Source organism: Macaca mulatta, chromosome 6 (genome assembly GCF_049350105.2).
Source record: "Macaca mulatta isolate MMU2019108-1 chromosome 6, T2T-MMU8v2.0, whole genome shotgun sequence".
In the NCBI taxonomy this organism is placed as follows: domain Eukaryota; kingdom Metazoa; phylum Chordata; class Mammalia; order Primates; family Cercopithecidae; genus Macaca; species Macaca mulatta.
In genome coordinates, this window is record NC_133411.1 from 156666725 (window position 1) to 156693772 (window position 27048).

The 27048-nt window shown below is 39.3% G+C and overlaps 1 long non-coding RNA gene across 1 annotated transcript; it reads left to right on the forward strand.

Annotated features, from left to right (window-relative positions):
- Positions 1–19: 19 nt before the first annotated feature.
- On the forward strand, positions 20–27048 carry LOC144329576 (uncharacterized). Its single transcript, XR_013394942.1, has 3 exons — positions 20–94; positions 454–503; positions 27032–27048. It is a non-coding gene; the product is annotated as an uncharacterized LOC144329576 (long non-coding RNA).

Here is a 27048-nt window from a genome sequence, read left to right on the forward strand (position 1 = left end):
GCAGGGTCTGGAGGGGAGAGAGAATTTGTGCTGCTGCCCTCTGGGACGCTCTTGATCTCTCCTACCCTGGACTCCAGGTCTTTTAAAAAATGGGGTAAGGGTGGTTAGGCACGGGGAGAGAATAATTAAAATTTAATTGAAATTTAGATCGAAACATACGTAACAGCTTAGCTATTTTTTGCATTTTCTGTGGTTTTCCAATAAAATGTATGAAATTTATTATCAGAAAAATAATAACAAATATGGAGAAAATTATGTCGCATAACAGCAGATTATTATTACTTCCAAACGTGTTCGTGCTTTATAGCATCTTTTACTCAATACCAGGCAACAAGGTTATTAGAAAGCAAACGGAGTGCCTGGACTTTGTAATAGGTTAAGAATCTGGTTGATTCCTTTGCACTACTCCCGGCTTGTTCTCAGGTAAGTTACTTGGTTTCACTGTTTTTCCAGCTACCCTTCTGAAGAGGACTTGGAGGAAATTGACGCTTCCCTGAGGAAAAGTAAGTTGGGATAGAGACCGAAATTCCTTTCAACAACCACTATTCTCAGTAGCACCAGTTGGTGGACAGTTCCCAATCTTTTTAGAGTCAAACTCCTAGAGCATTCATTTTCCTGCAGGCAATTCCTGTCGTTTTCATGGATGCCCCTTTGGAGTTCCGAAGTCAGTTGGCAGTCAGGGTGGTGGGCAGGAAAAGGGGAAGTGAGGTCAGCAATGTCCAGTTGTAGGCGAATTCTGTTTCTAACCATAATTATAGATGACACCCGTATTTATCTCGTGCAGGGGTTGTAAAGATTGAATGAGATAATGCGCTAAAAGCTCTTGGCATGTAGTAAGTGTACAATAAATATTTACTATTAACGGCATAGTAGTACATTGTAGCCACCTCTTAATCTAAGGGTTTAAGGGGAATAACATGGCAATTTCAGGTAGGAGAAAAAATTAAGGTGAGAAAACCCAAAATATGTAATAACCATGATGATGATGGCAAAGACAGAGAGGCCCTAAGAGATTAAGTGTTCTCTACATCTTGATATTTGAGGACATTGTAAATCTCAGAGGAGTTAGATACATTTCCCAAATTCACAACTGATAAACGACAGAGCCAGAATCAAAATGAATTCTTTTTTTTTTTTTTTTTTTTTTTTTTTTTTTTTTTTTTTTTTTTTTTTTTGAGACGGAGTCTCGCTCTGTCGCCCAGGCTGGAGTCCAGTGGCGCGATCTCAGCTCACTGTAAGCTCCGCCTCCCGGGTTCACGCCATTCTCCTGCCTCAGTCTCCGGAGTAGCTGGGACTACAGGGGCCCGCCACCTCGCCCGGCTAGTTTTTTTTGTTTTGTTTTGTTTTGTTTTGTTTTTTGTATTTTTTAGTAGAGACGGGGTTTCACCGTGTTAGCCAGGATGGTCTCGATCTCCTGACCTCGTGATCCGCCCGTCTTGGCCTCCCCAAAATGGGCTCTTCTAACACTTACATTTGCTCTCCTAACCACTACACGTTTCTGCCACTCCTCCATAAAATGGAAATAATCTTTGTTCTTAATCCACAGAGTTATTTACAGGTTCAAATGGAATTAACACAAGTTCCAGAGTCAGACGACCTAGGCACCATTCCTAGTGCCAGTATTTACTATAGGTATAATTTGGAACGTATTTATTAACTTCCTCAAATCTACATTTCTTCATCTGTAAAAAGAAATAATCACAGAACCTCATGAGTCATTACAAAAATTAAACTAGATGATGTGTGTAAAATGTGCAGTGTTTAGCAGATAGGAAATGTTCAATAGATGTAGCTACGGTTAGTTGTTACTCATTTGTAAGTAACTAATATTAAAACGTGAGAAGACTTTTTCCTGCATAGTGTCATTCTTGATGTCAGGGGCTTCTTCTAATAAAACCGGCTTGAAGATAACTAGGTGATGAGGGAAAGAGTTGCAGCACTTCCCCAGCATTTGACACTGGCTTTCCATCCACTTGGTGGGAAAGCCTGCGACCTCCTTTGTGCAGCTAGTGTCCCCTGTCTTCTGTCAAAGCCTCGGCGGCCACACAACCTGCAAACACTTCCAAGTCAGCATCACCTATGCGTAACGTGTAACATAAAGGAATGGGATGTGATCATCTCTCTTCTTTCAGTGTTCCTGTATTTTATCTTCTGCTTTCTCCGCAGAGATGGTCTTGTAAGCAAGCAGACCAGGGAGCTGAAGGCTGTAGAAGTTGTGACATACTAGATGACAGAACCCTCCACACTGTCTAGTTAATTAAATAGTTAATTTTATTAACTATGGTTATAGTTAATAAACTATAACCATATGGTTCATCCTTAGTGCTAGGAGCTAAATGGCTAGGGGTAAGTGATTCTAGTTTTTTCCACTCCTCCCATCAACATAAAACAATTGGTCAAGGGTCAACTGGTGAGAGAAAAGTTTGGTGTTTCCTATTTGAAGAAATCTCCAATTTAACCATTCAAATACAACTTACTCGTTTGTTTTTGGTCATATCCAGGCAGCACTGTTATCATTATTTATTGATAGTTTTCCCTTATTTATTTTAATTATGATTTACTTGATTTGCCATTTATTCATTTTTAAATGAAATGTTTCTGTGACTTCAGCAAAACATAAATGAAAATTGTTATGGTAAAGATAATGGACCCATGGGAAGGAAATGAAAACAAATTCTTAAATTTTTTAGTAAAACAAAGACTTCAGCTTTATTTATAATAATTTTTAATTTAAAAAGAAAGATTAAAACTCACACCTCTCTATTACCATCCCCTCTCTTACCATGCTCTATTTTTCTATATAACTGTATAGAAAATTAACATTAATAATATATTCTATGATAATATAATACAGTATATTATAACATTGCTTAATGTAGTATGCTATACTATAATGTGTACTATATTATATATTAGTGATATACTGTTTTTTTGGTGCTATTAAATTTCTTTATCTGTTTCTCCCTATCAGAACATAAACTATGAGAGGGCAGGGATTTTTATTTCCATGTTTGTTTGTGAGTGGTGTCTGGGCCCTATTAGGTGCTCGATAAATATTTGTTGAAGAATAAACCAGTAAATAAATGAAAGAATAACTTTCTGCGTTGAATCATGGCTCTATCATTTATACATATAATTATATAATAATACATATAGTATCGTTTGTTCAGATATATTGTTGGTATTTCTCTAATTACTTAGATAATTATGCTAATTACCTTATTTAGCACACATGCATGTTAACGTAATGTTTATCTGGCACAGATTTTAAAACTACACAGTTATGAAAGTAAAAATGTTTGTTCACGTATGTTCAAAGTCATCTAACATGTCCTCAGTGGGTAGGCATGGTGTTCTTTGGGCAACACTGATTTTCCTCTAAGAGCTTCTTGGTCAATAGTACTAATTGTGACCAAACTGTCTGTCTCTCCTGGGACTTTTCCAACTTTGACTTCTGAATTCCGTGAGATGTCTGAAAAAGTACAGGGTATGGGTGTTGGCTCCAAAAGTGGCATTAAAATTTCAGGAGATACCACAGCATAATGGGAGAAAGCTGCAAAGTGTGGGCTCTGGGGACAGACTTCCTGGATTGAGTACAGGCTTTACCATTTCTTTTCTGAGTGACCTTGGACAAGTTGCTGTATTTCTCCATGGCTCAGTTTCTTTATCTGTAGGACATGATAGCAATACCTACCTCACTGAATTATTGTTCTGTGGGATTTGTTTGCACCTTGAAACATCATTTATTATCTCATAGTGTTTGCAGGGCAGAAATCTGGGAGTGGCTTAGCTCAGAGCTTCTGGCTCAAAGCCTGTCATGAGTTGTAGTTAAACAGTTGGCTGTGGTTGCTGTCTCATATGAAGCCTCGACTGAGTTCAGTGAGTCCAGACTCACTCCCAGGGTTGTTGGAAGTCTTTGGTTCCATTGAGTCGTTTTTGAAGTTTATGTGTGCAAAATATTAAGGAGTACCTGGCATGTAATAAATGATAAATCATATCAGTATTGTTATAAACACAATTTTATTAACTATGGTTATGCCTAGCACATTTTTCTGGATGTTTCCAAAGCACTCAGATCACTTGGGGTTATTCTAAAAGCTGCTGTTATGGCTGCAGACCAGCTATCAAGAGATAATGAGGAATTCTGGAGATGCTTATGTCACACTTCATCAAAAGCCTGATTTCCCCAAAAAGGGGGCAAAAACAAAGGCATTCATAAGTGACTGTTATTTGTCCCCTGCCTTCTTTATGAGAGATTATTAATATATTATACATTTACAGAGAACATTAAATATAAGCAGTAAGGATCTTCTTGAGTTTGCTAAGAATAAGGATCTCATTCTGACCTCATTGTATATCCTTTATCAATAGTATCAGTAAGCAAATATATTAGAAGAACTCTCCTATGAATTCTACACTCTTATGGCCGATGATCTTGCAGACGACTTCCTGCATAGCAAGTAGACACTTTTGTGTTTGTTCAGTTTATGTCCTCTTGAGGTTCCTTTGTTGCCTCAACTCTTCAACCTTTAAAATGTATCCATTAACTCCTTCAGGGTATCTTCACTGATACGAGGGTTAGCATTGAAGCTAGGGTTCCCATTGTACTGTGACACATCCTAACTACACTTACATGGTGAATGGTAAATATTCTTTTATTTGTCTTTCCTTCTTATTTTAGTGCAAGGCCTTTGAGGTCAAGGTTCATCCATTCATTTATTGTTACTCAATCTAAGAGATGTTTATTGTTAGTTGCTATCATGTGCTGTTACTAGGTACCAAAGATGTAGCTGTGAGTCAGGTAACATGAGAACTCCCCTCATGAAGCTTATGGTCTAAGAGGAAAGAGAGCTTATATAATTACTTAAAATAAATTATGTTGAGCACTACAATAAAGAAAATCAGGCAGCTCTGACAGCAGATAAAATAAAAGTATAATGTAGTTTGGAATCCCAGGGAAGATATTACTGGAGAGATTGTGGGGTGAAATGGGAGCAGGTGATTTAGAATATGCATGTAGGTCCTGATATGTGAAAGAACATGGCATGCTGGTCAAATGTTGTTTAATCCTAATACCTAGCACAGAACATGGCACCCATTATGTGCCACCTACATGTTTGTCAAAAAAATCTGCCTTCTCCATCTCCCAACACATGTAAACACAGAACTTCTTTCTTCCATTTTTCTTCTGTTAATTTACTAAGGGGATTAGGGCTTGTCAATAGCTATGGAATGGACAAGCTGTATGAGATAAGAATGAATGAAAACAGGCCAAAGGATTAATTCTTCTAACAGTAGAAAAAAGAGGTATGATGCTCACAGTAACTACTGCTCCATTTCAGATTTATTAAGTGAGATTTACATGATAATACAAACCTTTGCTCTGAGGCTGAAATGAGAAGCAGTTTTTCCCTTTCAGGTCCTGGACAGTTGTATATTACCATGGCAGATAATACATGGGCTTAAGTTACCAAAAAATCAGGGACGCCAAAGAAATGAGAAAACTTCTGTTTCAATGACCTTTTCCAAGATTTTACAATCAGCAACTCTACAAATAAAAGCCAGTTTAATTTCAGTATATGTATAAGTTTTATTGTAACTTTAGTTTTTATTTTTAGTCATTTATGGGAAGCACCATAATTTTCATAATTTTTACAGTGCTTAGGAACTCAAAATGTCTTATTACATCACTGGGAGTAGAGAACACGAGCCAGAGAGTACAATAAACACGTCATTGCACAGAGAAAAAACAGACATAGCTTTTCCCCTGTGGAGCTTAGAGTCAAACGTGTGGGATAGCCAAAGAACAAAAATCAAACCACTAAAATAGTAGCAAATTTTCACAAGTACTATGAAGCAAGGAAAGAAAGGATGAAGAAGGACTGAGGAGTGACATTCAAACTGAGAAATGACATTTGAATTATGCCAATCATGTAAGAACTGAGAAAAGAGAGTTTCATGTGGATGGATGAACTCTGAAGAAAAAGTTAGGAATGAGAAATACTTTTGAAGGCTGAAATATGGTGAGTAAGGGTGAAATTGGCATGAGGGGAAGTTTGGAAGGTGGGCAGGGGTCAAATTATTCAGCACCGTGAAGCCCACTGTAAGTTAACTGGAGTTTCTTAATTGCAATGAACAGCCATTGCAGAATTTAAATTTGGGTTAAAGCATTGTGGGAATGAACTGGTGATGGGTGAAAGTGGATGCAGTTAGCATACTACAATAATCTAAGCCAGAGATGATACTTGTTAGATTAGGGTTGATATGGAGAAAACTGGACTGTTTCAAATGCATTTTAGAGGTAGAATTCTGGGGATTGCTGAGGGTTTGGATGTTGGGGTTGAGGGAGAGGGAGGTGTCAAGGATTACTTTTAAGTAGACAGCTAACTTCTTTCGTTTGAAAGGATACACTGTCAAGGTTCAGTTATTACCTTCTGTAATGAGGAAAGGCCTCAGAGCTCTGGCTCTGGGAAAATGTGAGGAAACTTAAGGTGTTCTAAATGCTCAACTTGTGGGACTCCTCTTCATGCCTCCCCAGGTTTAGTGCTTTTGTGAATTAGGCATGAACAACTTGTCAGTGGATCAGGCAAACCATCACTGAACTTACGCTGCTGCAATGAAAGCAACTTGGCTAAAAAGGGCAGGTGAGGCCCTGGATTTTCATTCAGAATGTTCCCAAGGACCTTAGAAGTGGGTTGCCAATAGGAAACGGCCTTCCTCTACCTACTCAGAACGCGTTTTCTCCCACAGCTAACTTGGCCTCTTCCTCGATCACACTCCTGATCCTGTTACCTTCTAAATATGTGACCTTGTAACTATATCTTCTGTGCCTCATTGTCCTCATCTGTGAGGCCAGGATAATAATTGCCTTTGCTATTAAGTGGAGATTTAAATGAATTATGTTTGTAAAGGCCTGAGCACACATCTGGCATGTAGAAGGGTCTCTTTAGTTCCAGCTGTTCTATTATATAACGCCCTCCCCCAGATCTGAATCTTTCTTATGAAAGCCTTGAGGGCCCTAGTCTTTTCCTTCAGGACCCCAAGTGTTCGAACATTTTTCCTAATACCTCCCACCTCAAGACCCCCAAATAATCTTTTAGGTACCTCAAACAGCTAAGTACTTATTTTCCTGTGAAAGATATGCCAGGTACAGAGAGACTGATGAACAAAAGGGTTGCCGGAATGTGGCATTTACAGATTTCATGATCTGTCTCACATGTTTATGAGCCAGCTTCCTTTAAATATTTATATCCTGTATTTGCATTTTATTACTGTTTGATTTCATTCTTACAGTTGATCCGAAGTGTGAAATTGGGAGCCAACACTTCCATGTTAGAAAAAATGCACAATGAAGGAGTTTGAGTTTTGTGTTTTGTGGTGGTGGTGTTGTTGTTGTTGTTTTTCTTTTCCCTGCCAAGGACACAAAACCTTGTGAGCTAATATCTGAGATCTCTGTGTCTGCTACTACCCCACTGCCTCCTCATGGGACATTTTGCTTAACATGTCCTTGGCTTTAGCTACTGCTACAAGCTGAAGGTCTTTCTCCTGAGATGCCTGAAACTAGTGGGTTTAATCCTGAATGAAGGCTTTGGAAGAAAGGCAGGGCCAAGCCAAGAGAGAAGGATTTAGACTTCAGGGCAGCAGATTTCCTCATATTAACTCTTGTAAACCTCTTTTACCCTAAGTCCAAATTCCTTCTTGTTTCTCACCATCCATTTCTCCTTCTAATACATTTCTCAATTCTTAATAAAACTCCAATCCGTTTCTCAAATGAATCTATTAAACTCTTAACTCTGGCTGAAGTATAATTCTCAAAATGGCAATACCAAGATCCTTAGGCAAATACAAAATGAACTCACGTCAATAATTTTATTAATTAATTAATGAGGTGTTAAAACTGACCCAAAGTACATTTGAGAAATTAGATTTTTATAGAAAATGTACAAATAAGAGGACAAGAGCAGGTTTATTTGTACAACTCACTTGGACTTCAAACTTGAGATAAAATTTTATACATACGAGTGATCTAATTTATGACCTTGAATAAACTAAGCCAGTGGTTGACTTTTTGAGATCATGATAGCCAGTCTTTGTATCACCTGAATCAACAGATTGATGAATATTTGTCTCTTATACCTGTGAAAGACCTCACGCTGTATGTTAAGGACACTATTATCTGATCCTGAAGTCGGAGAAATACAGTTTCATACCCTTTCTCCTAACTTTCCTTGGTCTTGCCAGATTGTGTTTTAAACCCATCTGCTGAATCACAATATGGCCAAAGTTACATACTGGAGTTCTTGTTTCAGCAATGTCTTCATCTCTCACAATATCCTTCCATCTTACAGCTATACATTTATAACAAAGAGATACATAACCAAAATATAGAGAGCAAAAAAGGAGAATGGATGAAAACACTGCTTTCAGGTAGACAACGCACTGGACCCTGAGCCACTCTTGACTGAGTGACACTGGGGGTGTGAGGCATGCTGTACTCTATGTGGAAACTGAAAGATCCCTTCTACTTAACACACACACACACTGGGGCCCAAGAGATCCTGCTTTGACAACTCTTCTAGAAGAAGGTGAAGAGGATTGTTCCTACCTCACTCACAAATGTTAACATACAAAGGAAAGAGCTTTCTCCTTCTCTAAGACAGCATAAAGTAGAGGTGAGAGTGAATTCTCTTTACCTTGAAAGAGACTGCTAAGCATTTTGATCTGACAAGGACTGGGGACATTGGTGGCCTGGGCGAATATGACGACCACTGTGCCATGGAGGATATGAGGACTCCTGCAGGATGACGGGATGCCCAGCAGACCATGTGTGAGGTGCTTGAGAAGCAACAGCAGCTGCATGCTTGGTGGCGCTGATGAAGGGCAGGTCCTTACATGCAGAGGCCAGAGGCTGATACACTGATTCTTGAGCTCGTATAATAAACCTCTTGGGGACTTTAAGAGACACATTGAAGTGGAAGATGTGGAGGGCAGTTAGGGAATATATGCAACAGGAATGTAGTCTTTCAGTGTGAATAGCTTCTTCATTCATCCAGATTAATCAGGGTTTGAGATACGAGGTTACATAGCAAATAGTTGGGTTTTTGTTTTTTTGTTTTTGAAGACAGGGTCATTCTCTGTCACCCAGGCTGGAATGCAGTGGCACAATCACAACTCACTGCAGCCTTGAACTTCTGGACTCAAGCAATCCTCCTGCCTCAGCTTCCAAAGTAACTGGGACTACAGGTGTGCACCACCGTACCTGGCTAGTTTTCAAATAATTTGCAGAGATGGAGTCTGACTATGTTGGTTATGCTGGTCTCAAACTCTTGGCCTTAAGTGATCCTCCCGTCTTGGCCTCCCAAAGTGCTGGAATTATAGGTGTGAGCCACTCAAATAGTTCTTGTTAAATTCCTTATCCAATCTTTCATATCTTCCTTGAGAACAGGTAAGCCGAGCGTGCTGTAGAAACACAGCGCAGCACCATGCTACACCCCTATCATTTTACTTTTCGTGCTTCATTGCCTCTACATTAGAGCGCAGCGGGACAGTGGTAGAAAATACAGACGGTTTTATTTGTATGGTTTGCTCATGCCTGTATTTCCTCTTAATCCTATGGTTTGTCTTCATAAAAGAGAGTTTCTTGAAATGGGAAGAAAAAGAGAGAAATGTTTGCTTCACAAATTCCCCTTGATTTGTCTAGAGTTGTCTGGCAGAGCCCTTCACAGCTCAGTGCTCAGAACTTCATGCTTCTCCTCTGTTCAACAGAACTGTAAACTCTGCGGATCCTGCTTCTCCAGGGTCCCTTCAGTGGAAGCTCCTCTTGCAAAGCCTAACACTATGTAGTCATTGTTCGCCACAGAGTTATGATGATTGTGCTCTTGGGCAACGCAGAGAATCAGCAGACTTTACACCACAGAGAAACTCTTGGAGTCACTTACATCATCCCAACTCCTTGTATATGGAGATTTTATATTATGATGTAGGAAAGTGAGCCAGGCCCTTTTCCAGAGTTTTGAATACTTGGCTTTCAATATGGGAGCAGAGTATCAGTGGTAAAATTCAAGACTCTTCTGTTATTTTTATTTATTTATTTTTGAGACATTGTCTTTCTCTGTTGCCCAGGTTGGAGTGCAGTGGCACGATCTTGGCTCACTGCAACCTCTGCCTCCCGGGTTCAAGCGATTCTCCTGCCTCAGCCTCCTGAGTAGCTGGGACTGCAGGCACATGCCACTATGCCTGGCTAATTTTCTTTGTATTTTTAGTAGAGACGGGTTTCACTGTGTTAGCCAGGATGGTCTCAATCTCATGACCTCATGATCCACCCACCTCAGCCTCCCAAAGTGCTGGGATTACGGGCTTGAGCCACTGCGTCCGGTCAACTGTTCTGTTATTATGCCATCTTCTTATCTCTTGAAAGGCCTGGTGTGTAATAAATCTCCTGAAAGTTCTGGTGTGTAATAATGCTATGAATAGTGAATTTACCCTCCCCTTTCAGCCTACCGTATTATTCTAGGTGAGGCTTTCAAAGTCACTACATTAGGAGCAAATTAACACTGAGTGAGAAAAAGATCACTGCTTTCTGCATTTCCAAATAGCTCAATTTCCAATCCTTTCTTATTTTACATATAGTCACTGAGTAAGTGGAGACCCAGAAAGGAAGAATAGGTTACATGGCTTCATTACTATTTCCCCCAGATTCTCAGAAGCTGTGATCTGCCTTTGTAAGATGGAACAATTTTTTAAACATAAGAGCAAAAGAAGATATAGCATATTGAGAATCATGTAAATTCCACTGTAATTCTAAAGATTTGCTGGCCTTCACAATCAGGAGTATATTTTTATTCTTCCTTTTGATACAACAGTGTGACTAATGACTACCTGGTTCAAACATCTAATTATTGGAATTAAGACACAGTGTGAATCAGATGCAATGGATCTCCTAATATTTTCTCCATTTTTCCAACCATCTCTGTCTTGGCCCTGGGATATTATAGCATAGAGAAGTCACAGAAGAGAAAAGTGCTTTGCATTATACAATGTCCCAATTTCCCAGAATTTTCTGGAAAATGGCCTGGGTCTGACTTTATGCAGAGATCATAAGTATGGAGACAAGAGTACATTTGTTTTATGTACCTTTCCTGAAGGAGAAGTCTTCATGTCCTAGACTTAAGTATGGGATATCAGACTTAGAAAGAATAATTTATACCTAATTATGGCCTCTGTGACCAAATTAGACCAAATCAAAGGCCTGGCCTTTTATAGATCATAATAACAATGTTTCCTATTTCTTGAATAAAAGGTTGTAATAAATATTAAATTCTGTTTTTTGAGCCTCTGTCCCATGGATTATTCTGAATAAGGTGCTATAAATGAGGTTTTAGAAGCAGATTGTATGAGACCAAGATAAAGCAGCTTCAGGCTTAGGCTACTAACATCTCTTGTGCTTCCCATTTTTTAAAAATCTAAGCCTTAACTAATCTATTACAAACTAATTCTTTGCTTCATTCAGTGTCCTCAACCTTCATACTTTCCTCTATTTGACCCTATTCTCAGATCAGACAAACCCACGTATAAAACAGAGAATGAGAAAATGATGATGATTGAGACTAACGATTCCAAGTACATGATAATTCTTAGTAACATCTTACTAAGATAATTCATAGTAATTTCTTAATCCAGGGATTAGTATGAGGGACCAAACTTAAAGGGGAATCCTAATGCTATTCCTCTCCTTTTCATTTAACATATATGTGAGTAATGTGTCACTGATATTCCTACTGTCCTCTCCTCCATCCACACCTTCAATAGAGAAGTGGCTCCATGACTGTTATCAGGATTTCTGTAAAATCCTCAGTTTTGGGGAATTGCAGTTGGATGTGGATGAGAACTGCAACTGGAACCTAGAATTGCACCTTTCTTCCCCAATGAAAAGGCTTTAGAAGACATCTCATTTAACTCTTTTCTCCAGTTTTGGTTCAATTAAAAGTTAATCAATGAAATGCTGAGTCTCACCTCTCCCAATACTGTCCCCAGAACTTTGTAACTCTAACCATCAAGGCCAGGATCTTTTCAGATCATGCCTTCTCACGGGACCTTTACGGTGGCCAAGAATCATCTCACTGAAGACAGACCACAGAGGAATAATAGAACCATTTGCTTTATATCATATACATTCTCATCTCTCCAAGATCCATTTCCACTCTAAATTTTCTTAGTGGCAAAATTTTAAGATGCAGTCTTTAAAGGGAGATTTTTTTTTTCCATTGAGCCACCTTTGAGCACTGCAGACATGCTTGGAGGAAGTGTCAGTAATCCAAAGCTTATTATCAGGGACCAGTCTTTGAGACAAGAGTTCATGTCTATCTTAGAATTTGTACTCTGATTTGTGCTGACCCTTCTTTTTATGTCTCCCGTATGCATTAGGGCAGATGGACAAACTTTACTGGGAAACACTCAGCCTGTCTTCTCTTAAAAGCTATAGGCAGAACTTCACTCATAACTTGCCACACTGAGGGGAGCCCTTTGGTGACATCTAGTCACCCTGTGCCTCCACTTTTATGCGGCGCAGTGATTGCTGCCTCTTCCCAGATCCGTGTGAGTCTGGCCTTCATGACTAGAACAGATCATTGGGAATTGTCTTATGAGATCGGATTATTATAAAAACAGCTTCTGTTGAGATTGTGGAGGAACAGATACTCATAGATCGCTTGTGTGAACAAAAGTCAGTAGTGAGATGGGGGGATGAAGGAGGAAGAGACAGAGCGAGTGAGAGAGACAGAGATTGCTGACATGTATATGACAGCTCTGTCTGCTCAGAGGGCCTGGTAGCAATGAGACAACAATATCCAGAGCATGAATTCTAAAGGCCATACTTCATTAAAAGAAAATAAATCAGGACTCATTGGACAAATGGTTGATTCCAGAGCTGTGGCAATAAAGATAAAATGAGCTTGGAACACCTTGCTATTGTAGAAAGTAAAGAAGTACTTAAAGAAAGATGGAAACACTTTGAAAGTCAAAGGAATCAACTTGAAAGGAGTGGCATTCACAAAATCTAAAAGAGTTTGGGCATCAAAAAGAATAATAATATAGTAATGGAATATAATCCATATAATAAAATTAGAATCCATGACTCCATTCTTTTATAAATAAATAAAATGAAATAAACAGGGAGGAAAGGAAAGCTTTTTCTTACAGCAAAATGCCAACTAATAACTATAAAAGGAATGATCCATCATTTGGGAAATCATCATTTAGCAAACATCATAGTAATATTCTAAGGATGAATCATCAATGAATGCTAAAACTAATGGGTGAATGTTTGATGAGGAAGAGGATATTTATAGAGTCTCAGACTATATCTCCACAAGGTGCCTCCCATTCTTCATATTGAGAAAAGCAATAACTTTACAGTGAAGAAACCTAGTTGGTACCAGAGTTCCCCCTTATCCTTAGTTTTGCTTTACACAGTTTCTGTTACTTGCAATCAATTGCAGTTTGAAAATATCAAGTGGGAAATTACAGAAATAAATAGTTCATAAGTTTTAAATTGTGCACCATTCTGAGCAGGATGATGAAATCTCTCATGGTCCTACTCTGTTCTACCTGAGACATGAATCATCCCTTTGTCCAGCATGTTTGCTCTGTATACGCTACCTGCCTGTTAGTAACTTAGTAGCTCTCTCAGTTAGTAGATCAACTGTGACGGTATTGCAGTCTTTGTGTTCAAGTAACTCTTATTCTACTTAAACGATTAAACTCAGAGAGCAAGGCATGCCAAAAGTCAAGATAGACTTAAAGCTAGTTCTTTTATGCCAAACAGTTAGCCAAGTTGTGAATTCAAAGGAAAAGTGCTTGAGGAAAATTCAAATGATAAGAAAGTGAAACAGTCTTATTACTGTTATGTTACTATGAAGAAAGTTTGAGTGGTCTGGATAGAAGATCAAACCAGCCACAATACTCCCTTAAGCCAAAGCCTAATCTAGAGTAAGGCCCTAACTGTCTTCAATTCTACAAGGCTGAAAGAGATGAGAAAGCTACAGAGGAAAAGTTGGAAGCTGGCAGAAGTTGGTTCATGAGGTTTAAGGAAAGTAGCCATCTCCATAACAGAAAAGTGCAAAGTGAAACAGCAAGGGCTTATGTAGAAGCTGCAGGAAAACACTCAGAAGACCTAGCTAGCTAAGATCATTGATGAAGGTGGCTATATTATACTAGAGATTTCCAGTGCAGACAAAAGAGCGTCCTATTAGAGGAAGATACCACCTAGAACATCCTAAAGAGGAAAAGTCAGTGCCTGGCTTCAGAGCTTTAAAGGACAAACTGACTTTCTTGTTAGGGGCCAGCAGCTATGACTTGAAATTGAAGCCAGGGTTCATTTACCACTCTGAAAATGCTAGAGCCCTTAAAGAATGATGCTAAATCTACTCTGCTTATGCTCTAGAAATGAAACAACAAAGCCTGGATGACAGCACATCTGTTTACAGCATGGTTTATTGAATATTTCAAGCCCAATATTGATAACTACTGCTTAAAAAAAGTGATCCCTTTCAAAATATTACTGCTCACTAACAAGGTACCTAGTTACCCAAGAGCTCTGGTGAAGATGCACAAGGAGACGTTGTTTTCATGCTTGCTAACATAATGTCCATTTTCAGCCCATGGTTCAGGGAGTCATTTTGACTTTCAAGTCTTATTATTTAAGAAATTCATTTCATAAGGCTATAGCTGTCATAGATAGTGATTCTTGGGAAGGATCTGTGTAAAATGAAAGCCTCCTGGAAAGGATTGATTATTCTGGATGCCATGAAGATCGTTCAAGATTTATGGAAGTAAGTCAAAAGATCAACATTAATAGGAGTTTTGAAGAAGTTGATTCTACCCTTATTAATGATTTTGAGGGTTCAAGACTTCACTGCAGGAAATAACTGCAGTTGTGATGGAAATAGCAAGAGCACTAGAATTAGAAGTAGACTCTGAAGATGTGCCTATATTTCTGCTATCTCATGATACAACTTTCACAGATGAGGAGTTGCATCTTATGGATGACCAAAGAAAGTGGTTACTTGAAATGAAAACTACCTGTGGTGAAGATGCTGTGAACATTGTTGAAATGGCAGCAAGGCATTTAGAGTATGACATCAACTTAATTGATAAACAAGTGGCAGAGTTTGAGAGGATTGGCTCCAATTTTGGAAGAAGTTCCACTATGAGTAAAATGCTATCAAACAATATTGGTAGCTATAGAGGAATCTTTAATAAAAGGAAGAGTCAATGGTTGTGGCAAACTCCACTGTTGTCTTACTTTAAAAAATTGCCATGCCACTTCAGCCTTCAACAACTCCCACCGTGGTCAGTCAGCAGCATCAGTACCGAGGCAAGCAAACAATTATGACTTCCTGAATGCTCAGATGATCATTAGCATTTTTTAGCAACGAAATATTTTAAATTAAGGTATGCACATTGTTTTCTTAAGGCATAATGCTATTGCACACTTAATAGACTATAGTATAATGTAAACATAACTTTTATATGCACTGGGAAACAAAAAAACTTCATATGACTTGCTTTATTTTGATATTCACTTTATTGTGGTGGTCTGGACCAAGCCTGTAACATCTCTGAAGTATGCCCATATACCGGGTTCAGTACTTTCTACAGTTTTAGGCATCCACTGAGGGTGTTGGAACATATCCCCCGGATTAGGGGATAGAGGGGGCTACTGTATCTCTCTAATCAAGTGATCAAAGTTAACATCACCAAGAGTAGAATGAACAGACATCCTCTCTCTCTCTCTCTTTTTTTTTTTTTTTTGAGACAAAATCTAACTCTGTTGTCCAGGCTGAAATGCAGTGGTGTGATCTTGGCTCACTGCAATCTCTGCCTCCTGGGTTCAAGTGATGAGTGACTTTCCTGCCTTAGCCTTCTGAGTAGCTGGGACTACAGGTGCACGCCACCACGCCTGGCTAATTTTTGTATTTTTAGTGAAGACGGGGTTTCATCATGTTGGCCAGGCTGGTCTTGAACTCTTGACCTCAGGTGATCCACCTGCCTCGGCCTCCCAAAGTGCTGGGATTACAGGCTCGAGCCACCATGCCCAGCCCTGTGTCTCCTTAACATCATGCACTGAAAAAGACACAGCATCACTTCTGAGGTATTTCTACCAAAATGCATAATCTGATTCTAATCAGATAAAATAAGAGTTTTGTTTCTGTAATTGGTTAACTCCCCCAGGAAGATAAAGGCAGCCAATAAATGACTGAATAAAGAAAATGCACACAGTTAAGAGTAAATAAGTAAAGCAGGCGCTAGAAGAGATGAGATGTATGTTTTCTCCCTTTGACGCTCCTGCTTCATGGCTCGTATGTGACAAGAGTGCTCAGATGAGTTTTTGAATGCCTGGGGTATCATCTTAGCACTGGACTTGGTCCAGCAACAATTTGCATTGTTGACCAAATTTTGATGTAATTATTTTCAGTAAAGTATAGTTCAAATGTCTTGTAGAGCCTACTTACGTAAAAGAGTATAAAAACAACCAGACTCTGCATTTTCCATCCTCTTATAAATCTTACTGCATTGGCACTGATATAATTTTTAGAAAAGTCCATGCTAAAAGGAGCATTCTTCAAGTATGGTGCAGTAAAGAGCATTTAGAATATGTTGTCTGGAATGGAGAAGAGTTTCCTACAAATAAGCACATGGGAAGAAAGACTCCAGTGAAAATGGCAGTGAGAGCAAGACTAACCAGTAGGTCAAGGCAAGCAAACACAATGCAAACAAGTTAAAGATAGGGGCAGATTACAGGATCCAGGTTCTGCAATACCATCCAGACAACATTACGCAAATCTTTAAAAAGAAGCCTTTTAGTCAGAGTCTCCCATTCATATTTATAGTAATCTCAAAGGCCTGAGAACCAGTATTTCTGACAAAAAGAAAATTCTCGTATGTTTTAGGAGAGATGCATCATCCCTGGTTTAAGTACTGAAAATTGGTAATTTTGTATTTACGTAATGGCTTTAGAAATATTAGATTTTATATCAAAGACTAGATTAATTTGTGATCTAACATAAATAGTAACATCAAAGAGGTAACTTAAATAGCTCCCTCTTGTTCTAATGAAATATATTTTCCGTTGACTACAGACTGAGAGACATAGCAACAAGGAATGTAAACTCCTTTGATTCCATATGGTGAAATGAAAACCTTGGCTCATGCATCGTTCTTTACCAGTTGCTTTTAGGAAATAAATGCAGAGCTCTATCCTAGGAGAAGTGACTCCAGTTTTCCTGGATTATCAATTCAAAATCCTCTTGTTTGCGGCAAGGAGGACATACCCATTTAAATTAAGTTGATCTGGGAGACCAATGTACGTGTCTTAAACTTGGTCTGCCTGGGACAGCAGATACATCCAGCCACAAATATTGAGAAAAGAGCAAGATGAACAGGTAAAGATAAGAGTTTAGAAGCGGCATCAAGTGCATGCCTAAATTAACCTGGGACTTGGCAGTGAGAATTACAGACCTTAGCTGAGATGAAGGGAAGGGAACACTAAAAATGGCCTTGACCTTGAGGTGAGTATGATCTGAGCCTGGAAAATCCTACCTGAATGCTTCTTTGTTTTGCTGGGTCCTTTACCTTACCTTTTCTGTCCAATGTTGTCCTCAATGCCCCTATTTGTGTGCTTTTCATTTTCTTACACGTAAAGTGATCTCTCCAAGTTCAGGGGGAGCAACTGATTCTAGGAATCCTTATGCATCCAAAGGCAATTGCTGATGATTGTCCTGGGGATGTTTAACCGGTTCCTGTAAGGTGGTGGAGGCATCATGCAGGAGAAACTTACGTGCATACCCCTCTCTACTTTTTCATTTCCAAGGGGAATTAGACAGCTTGGGATTTTGTGGATGTCCAAGGGTAGACATCAGAAGTCAAGGAGGACAGAGGCTGATATTTCCATCGATGCCCAATATTCTGTTTTCCTTTTCGAAGAGAGAAAAAGGAGCAGTCCCTAAAAATCTCTTATTCTGGTTCGCTGGTGGCAAGGCCACAGTGGGCCTCATAAACACCACCAGGTCTTCCTGCCTAGGTCTTCTATGTTCTAAGAGTAACTTTGTGCTGGGCAATACAGGGCTGTCCAGGTTACATGGGCCATAGTGTTAACTGCTGGGTAAACTTCACCCTTTCTAGGTAAATTTACAGGAAAAGGCAGAGTTATCTGTTGGGTAAATCTTCACCCTTTCTAGGTAAATTCACAGTTTCCTCTCTTGAGACCAAAACATTAGACCTTCCCACTGCTAAACTAATTCTGCCATAGTGGCAAACTCTTCTTTAACTTTTTGCCTACCACCTGAAACTGATCCCCAGGTAATGCTGTCTCAAGAAAGCAAGTGCTACCTAGGCGTTTGGAGGCCTCACTCTCTGTCCTAGCCTGGCTTGGTGACACTCCAAGGGAGTGTCACACATGTTCCTTAGAAGAGGTTGAATTATTTCTCTTTTGTCATTCACAACTTAACATCATTGATACAAGTCTCTCTCCAGTATGTCTAATTGAAAGTACTTTACATTAGGTAAGTAACTTCTGGCCTTTGACTCTGAATGTTTGGGAGAAAAATTCTATCTAGATTTCTAAAGCTATCACTTGATAAGCCTCCTCCTTCCTAGTCAGATGGGTGAAATACTCACGTTAGTTCTTAAAGACACAATCTGTAGAGATGTGCTTCCCTCTCTTGCAGTAGAACTGTAGCTTTATGTGGTAAGACTCGATAGGGAAAAGCAGGACTTATGCAGAGAAGTAATTGCATATGTTACACTGGGGCAGGCTTTGGAAGCGTGTTGGGAATAGAGATGTGAAACGACTGAGAACTGTACCACAGGGATGATATCTTTGAGAACAGTGACAATATTTTTCTTGAAGATGACTTGCCCTGATGCTTATGCTTGCTTCCCCATGCCTTACGTGTTCCTCTGCTCTGGCCCTTGAGAAGCTCTGTTATATCACCATTCTACACTGTAAGCAGGGGGTACCAATAGGCATCAGTTCCCAGTACCACGTCCTTGCCTCTGTTGATGTGTGCTTTCTTTTTTAATGGACAGTGGCCCTTTCTCCCATTCTACTCTTGGTTGAGTTGCTGTAGTTTTCCATTAACTTTTATTATTGGAGGCACTTCACAGAATCTTTTGGGTTCTATATGTTGTCAACCATGTCCCATTGTGGAGAACATTGTATTTTCCCTTAATAGAGATCAGTCACCTCACTTTGCCTGTGGCTTCAGTGACATGAGGATTCTTCAAAAGGCCAGGTGATGGTCTTATCTTTTAGATCGATGAAACCATCATGTCATGTGGTAGAAGTGTTCTCCTTTTGGAATTAAGGCCTTAAAAGAAGCAGAGCTTAAATTTATAGGGCCAGGAAATTGAAAATTTTCAAGCTGGTCATTGAGTATACTTCCATCTCCTGATTTCCATAACTGTGAAATCTGGCAATCATTAAAAAAAAAGCATCATATTTTGACTGCTGGTTCAAAGAATATACCACATTCTTTGGGACAGCATCACATCTTTGTCTTTGAAGGATGTTTTCGTTTGTTTATTTGTGTGTGTGTTTGTTTGTTTGTTTTGAGATAGAGTCTTGCCCTGTCACCCAGGCTGGAGTGCAGTGGAACACATGTGGCTCACTGTAGCTTCGATCTCCTGGGTTAAAGTGATCCCCTTGCCCAGCCTCCCAAATAGCTGAGACTACAGGTGTGCACCACCATGCCCGCCTATTTTTTTTTATTTTTGTAGAGACAGGGGCCCCACTATGTTTTCCAGGCTGGTTGGGGAGTGTTTTCAGTCAGAAAGCAGTATGACTACATCTTCAGTAGGCCATTCTAATGCTCTGCAGAGCCGAGCGTTTCTGGATAATGGAGCACATGGCAAGATCAGTACATTTAATGAGTGTCAGCCCATTGACCCACTTTGTTTTCTACGGAATACATTCATTGGTCACCAGTTGTGGTAGGCTGAACAGTGATGCCCCAATATGTCTACCTAGTAATCCCCTAAACCTGTAAATGTATTATATTATATAGCAAAAGAGATTTTGTATATGCAATTAAGCCAAGAATCTTGAGATGAGAATATACTGGGTTGTCTGGGTGGTCCTAATGATACAAGTGTTCTTATTTTTATCATTCTTATTTTTTTGAATCAGGGTCTTGCTCTGTCACCCAGGCTGGAGTGCAGTGGCACTATCTCGACTCACTGCAGCCTCCACCTTCTGGGCTCCAGCGATCCTCCCATCTTAGTCTCCTGAGTAGCTGAGACTATAGGCACATGCCACCACGGCCGGCTAATTTTCATATTTTTCATAGAGATAGGGTTTCATCACGTTGCTGAGGCTGATCTTGAACTCCTGGGCTCACGCAATCTGACTGCTTTAGCCTCTCAAAGTGCTAGGATTACAGGTGTGAGCCACCACGCCTGGTCACAAGTGTTCTTATAAGAGGCGGTCGGAGGGAGGTACCACTACAGGAGAGGAGAAGGTGACATGATGACAGAAGTAGAGGCTGGAATGATGAACTTGAAGATGGAAACAGGAGTAGCAATCCAAAGAACACAGGTGGACCACTAGAAACTGAAATAGGCAAGGTGACAGATTCTCCCCTCAACTCCAGTAGAAACCAGTACTGCTGACATTGACTTTAGTTCAATGAAATAATTTTAGACTTCTGACCTCCAGAACTGTAACTGAATAAAACAGTATTGTTTAATGCCATTAGGTGTGTGGTAATTTTTTATAGCAGCAATAGGAAACTAATAAAGCATCAATGTTCTGTGGAATATGAAGATTCCAAATAACTCCTTTGCAAGAGTATCTATGAAGGCACTGTGTGCAGGAATGGGAAATCTATTTTCAAAATAATTATGTATTTTAGTGATGATAAGTTGTTCTCCTACCATTAGGAAAGGGGTCTAGTAAAATCAATGTAACACCAAGTAGCTGTCTGGTCCCCTGAGGAGAGGACTCAGCATCAACACCTGCTATGATCAGGTGGATATTCAGCAGTGGTGGTAGCCAGGTCAGCCCTGGTGAAATCCATGTTGTTGAGCCAATGCACAGCTTTCATCCCTACTACCATGGACAATTTTTACCTGATTGAATTGAGTGACTGCTAGGGTGCCTGGGGAAAGAGATTGGCTGACATCTGCAGAGCATAGCATTGTCCATGTGATTACTGAGAACATCCTCTGCAGTGGGTACCCTTGAGTGAGTATTCACATAGATCACAAATATCCTCCTATCCTATATTCATTCTGAGAAGGTTGATATACTTTCTCCCCAGATCTCTCCTTGTTACCAAATCTTCAGCTGTGTTCTTCCCAAGCATCTGATGATCTGGCCAGCCCATTATATACACTGACCATGAAGTAGTATATATTAGTAACTTGAGCCAACTCTATCCAGAAAAAGTAGAAAAAACAAACATACTACTAGAAGATATTCTAAAGGGCAGACTCCTTTCTTCATTTTATAACACAAAAGCTTTTAATAGGGCTGTAATTCTGCATCGTGCATTTCTAGCCTAACTCCAGCACAATATGCAAAGCCATCTGTAATCACACCTCCTTTATTTTTTTCTCTGTCAACTGAAATTAAAGAATTTCAGGTGATGCCACAGGTGTATGCTTGAGGGAGGAGCATCAGAGCAATAGCAGTAGGTGCTGCTGGAGTCCCAGCCACATGCTCACGTACCATCCACTGCTTCTGTGCATGCTTACAGTGTCATTTCTGAAAGCTTTTTTTTTTAAAAAATAACATGAGGCCAGGCACGGAGGCTCATGCCTCTAATCCCAGTGCTTTGGGAGGCCAAGGCGGGTGGATCACCTGAGGTCAGGAGTTTGAGACCAGCCTGGCCAACATGGTGAAACCCTGTCTCTACTAAAAATACAAAAATTAGCTGAGTGTGGTGGTGGGGGCCTGTGATCTCAGCTACTTGGGAAGCTGAGGCAGGAGAATCACTTGCACTTGGGAGGCGGAGGTTGCACTGAGCCGAGATCACACCATTGCACTCCAGCCTGGGCAACAGAGTGAGACTCTGGTTCAAAATAAAATAAAATAAATTAAAATAAAATAAAATAAGATAAATAAGTAACACGAAAGCTTTTCTAGGGAGATTAAACTTTCTAGTCATCGAACCTGGTCATATTACATCTATAATTATCCCCTACCTTCTTGCATCATCAGTTTCTCCCTCTTTGCCCAACATGAGTTCAAAAACATGGTTTGGAAGGTTCCAAACCCTCCATTGACTCCACATTTCCCTGCAGATGCAGACCCATTTCTCCACTCCCTATCACAGTAGATTTCTTGAAATAGTTATCTTTACTCACCGTCTCTACCCCTTCACCTTCCATTCACTCTTCAGCTCATGCCACTCTAGCTTTTTGGTTTGATTTCTCCAAAATCGCTCTTGTCTCTGTCATTAATACCTTCCCTGTTGAAACATCCCCCCAGGTCTACTTCTATTTTGTTCTTGAACTTCTTAGTAGCAGTTGACTCAACTGACCACCCACTCTTTAAAATATATATATTATATATATATACACATTATATATATATTATATATACATTATATATAAATATATAATACTATATATATATATAATTTCACAACTTCGTATTCTCTTTATTTTCCTCACATTAAACTGGCCACTCTTTTTATATCAGTGCAATGTCTTTTCTTTGTCTATAAGACCAAGGCTCTCTTCTTTACCTAAACTTGCTTTAGTGATCATGTTCTTCTATGCCTTTAAATATGGTAAGGATTCCCAAATGTATATCTCTAGTTGTGTTCTCTCCCCTGAGTCTCAGACAAAAAGCCAATTAACTACTATGCATCACCACTCAAAATAACACACTTTAATAAAAATTAAATATTCATTGCCTCTCTTCTACCCTCAATTTATTCCTCAATTGGTATGATCTAGCCAAAAACCCAGCAATAATTCTCAATTCTTGTCTTTCTCTTAGCTATCCACTACATCCAAATCAACAGTCCTACCGTTTTTATGTTCAACACACATTTTTAACCTATTCTCTCCCCTCTATCTTCACAATCATTATCCTAGTCAAAGCTATGATCTATCAGTTAAACTAACTCAACAGCCTTTTGATTGGTCTTCCTGTTCCACCCTTCTGTTATCCATTCTTCACAACGTAGCCAGGATAATATGTAAGCACGTAGAAAGATCATATCAGTTTTCTTTTGAAAAGCTTCTATAACTTCCCATTTCATCTAGAATAAAATCAAAACCTGGTTCCACAGTCTACAAGGCTCTACATGATAAGGCCTCCTTTACCTCTGTTCCCTCATCTCCTATTACAGTGCTACTTTCCCCATTGTTTATCACACTCCAGCCACATGTTCTTCTTTCGGTTTCTCTTGCATATCTTTCTGCTTTAGGTCCCTTGCACTTGCATTTGTCTCTACCTGGGATCATGTCTTATGAACCTCTGCAGGGCTGGCTGCTTCCTATTTAAATTTCTGCTCAAATGCTACCCCCTCATGCATGTTCTCCCTCACCATCCCATTTAAAGTAGCTTTATCACCTTGGTTTCAGCTTCAGTTATCTATTGCCATGTAACAATTCACCAAAAGCATTGTGATTTAAAACAACTATTTATTTAGTCATGACTCAAGGGCCAGCTATTTGGTCAGGGCTCTGCTGGGATTGTCTCTCTTTGTTCCACATCCTGTTATCTGGGTTCAACCATGCATTTGTGGTCAGTTGGAAGGAACCCTGAGGCTGGCTCTCAAATGGCCTCATTCACCTGCCTGGAAGTTGGTGGAATCTGTCAGCTGGAGGACCTTGATTTTTCTCCACATGGCCTCTCCAGCAGGCTAGTCTGGGCTTTCTTACAAAATGCCCGGGCTTCCAGAGATTGAGAGCATAAACTAAAAGGCCTCTTGAGATATTGCTTGAAAGTTGCACAATATCACCTTGGCCACAGTCTATTGGCCAAAGTCGAGGCCAATGAGGCTAGCCAATATTAATGGATGAGAAATAGACTCTACATCCTGATAAGCATTGCTGCATATAATTTGTAGTGATTTCAAATCTATCCTGCCTCCTTTCCTGTGTCCTCCCATCAGTCTTTATCATATCTTCTTCTTTATTATTTATTTATTTATTTCAGAGTTCTTAACATTATCTAAAGTTATCTTGTTTATGTATCTGTTTTCTTTTGATAATGAGTCCTGCTCCTTCCATTTCAGTGTGAGCTCCATGACAAGAAGCATCTTTTCTGACTTGGTTGTTATTGAAGCTGCAGGGATTAGAACAGTAAACAGTCTTAACATATGATAAATGGTCAAGATATGATGGTCGACTGAATTAATGTATGAATGAATAAGTGAATTCAGAATACCTGGTTCAACAGAAGACTAGTACTTACAGTGATTTGGAATTATTTCCCTTGAATACTCTCTGGGAGCTGAATGGATAGGTTGACTAAAGATAAAAGGTGAGAAGTATTGTGAGTGATGAACAGGACTTAGTGGCCTGTTTGTGTTCCAAGGAGGTTTTACAGCAAAATTGAAATGCTGCTTCATTTTCTTGTTCAAATTCTGAATAATTAATCACAGACAGCCCTAGCTATGTATTATCTTATTATCTTCCAATAATTGAGAATTAATTCATCATATGAAGCCCCATTGTAGCCTGCTTTCTGTGGAAGGCCCTATGTAAAGCTGAAAAAGGTCAACTAGGAATAGCCCCACATCATTTTAAGACAGAACCAAGAAAATACATCAAAATATTTTTTCAATTAAGATTATTTTTAAATTTCTATTTTATCACTACACTATATCTGGAAATAATAGAATCTATCTCTCCTTTGCATCTAACTGAAATTTGTTTTAAATTAGTCTGAAAAGTAAAATTTCATTTTAATTTATGGATTTGTAGTTTTGGTGGACAGTATAGTAGTATGGATGGATAATAGTAACATATTTGGGGGACAGTATAGTAGTAAACTGAAAGTTATTCAGGAAAATGTAGGTTAATAGGCACTTATTGAGCCTCCTGAAGACAAAGGCATGGATTAGACGTATCTTCTACATTTAAGGAATTTTATTATAATGAGGGATAAAGATTACACAAGTGGATAAAGAAAACATGAGGCATGCTGTGGTAGTGGTGTGCACACATGGCCAGCAAGGCCGTGGGAAGTCTATGGCCCACCTCATCCATCAGTGCTAGGAGATGGTGACAGAGAAGGAAAGAGATGTAGTAAATGAACAAAAGAAAAGTGTGTTCCAAGCAACTAGAAGTAAGTCTAACCTGTGACAGAGAAAGAGCAGGAATAACCGGAGTTTAAATTAGCACCTATGCAAAAGCTGAATTCCAGCAGCTGTGTGCTATAAAAGAGCTCACATTCCAATCAGGCACAGTGGCTCACGCCTGTAATCCTAGCACTTTGGGAGACCAAGGTGGGTGGATCACCTGAGGTCAGGAGTTTGAGACCAGCCTGGCCAACATTGTTAAACCAAGTCTCCACTAAAAATACAAAAATTAGCTGGGTGTGGTGGCACACGCCTATGGTCCCAGCTATTTGGGAGGCTCAGGAAAGAGAATCACTCAACCTCGGGAAGTGGAGGTTGCAGTGAGCCAAGATCATGCCACTGTACTCCAGCCTCGGCGACAGAGCAAGACTCTGTCAAAAAAACTCACGTTCCATCCTGAAGTTTCCAACTTCTTTGCAAATGAGGAACTCCCTAATGCCAAAAATTAAAATGTTTATAATCCTTTAGTTAAGAAAGTGCACAGAGACAAAAACTTTAGTATTTTTTTAATGAACAAATTAATATTGCCTTTAATTTTTTTATGAATCAAACCCTCAAATATATTTGAACAATTATTACCTATTTATAGAAGTATTTTCCTTTGTCTACAAACAATGCATAGTCCGTGTAGAGGCTAACTGAGCTCTTGTATTATAATTCACATCCAGAGACACTGCTTAAGTCGTAGAGGAAGCAGCATGGCACAATGAAAATCACATAGTTAGGCATTCCCATCCTGCCTTTCCATTTACTTAGACTTTAGTAGTAGACAATTACTAAACCTGTTGAGGTTCAATGTCCTCATCTGTGAAATGAGAATAAAGACTTTCTTATGTGTATTTTTAAGGAAGTAAATATAAATGATCTTGTGATAAAGGGCAAGAGGGAGATTAGAAGCAAGGAGCTAAGTGTAAATTTCAGGTTATAGTTTGGGTGACTAGGTGAATGGTTGAGTCACTAATAGAGAGAAAGGGAGAGAGAGACAGAGAGACAGAGGTAGGCAGACACACACACACATGTATACACACACACACACACGCACACAGAGAAAGAGAATGCAGAATGAATGGCCTGGATGATGAGAGTTCAATGGAGAGACAAGAAAAACTTACTTGGTAGTATGAGGACAGTGGGTACCCACTCATTACTAAAGACAAACCTACTTCACCTACTTATAAATTCTGGAATAAAGAGAAGACACACATAAGAAGAGAGGGAACTATTTTCTAAGTTCCAAAAGTGGAAGGATGAGGGAAGACAGACAATGTAAAAACAGACCCCAATTTATTACTGTCTACATCAAATGTTCAATAAAAAACAAATTAGAACATTGAAAATATTCTTAGGTTTATTGGTATTACAAGTCTCGTGTCATTATAAGATGTAAATAAATGGGTTCAATTTGAAGTTCCATTCTCTAATCAACACCTACCAACAGTTACGGAGGTTAAGTCAAGTTATTCTACCAACTACTATAATGTCTTCTTCTATATACTACCCTCTTGTCTTTTTTCTCTCTTCTCTTTTCTTTCAACAACTGAGGCAAAGACACATGAATTATTCATCACAGACAAATGAAAGTGAGAGGTGTTGAAAGGAGAGTACTAGATTTCTTGAGACACATTCAATTTAAGGAAGTGAACCGGGGAAACTATTATGTTGGTGCCTAATGATGACATTATAATAATTAACATTCTTTATTTCACATGCAGGTATCCAAACAAAGGTT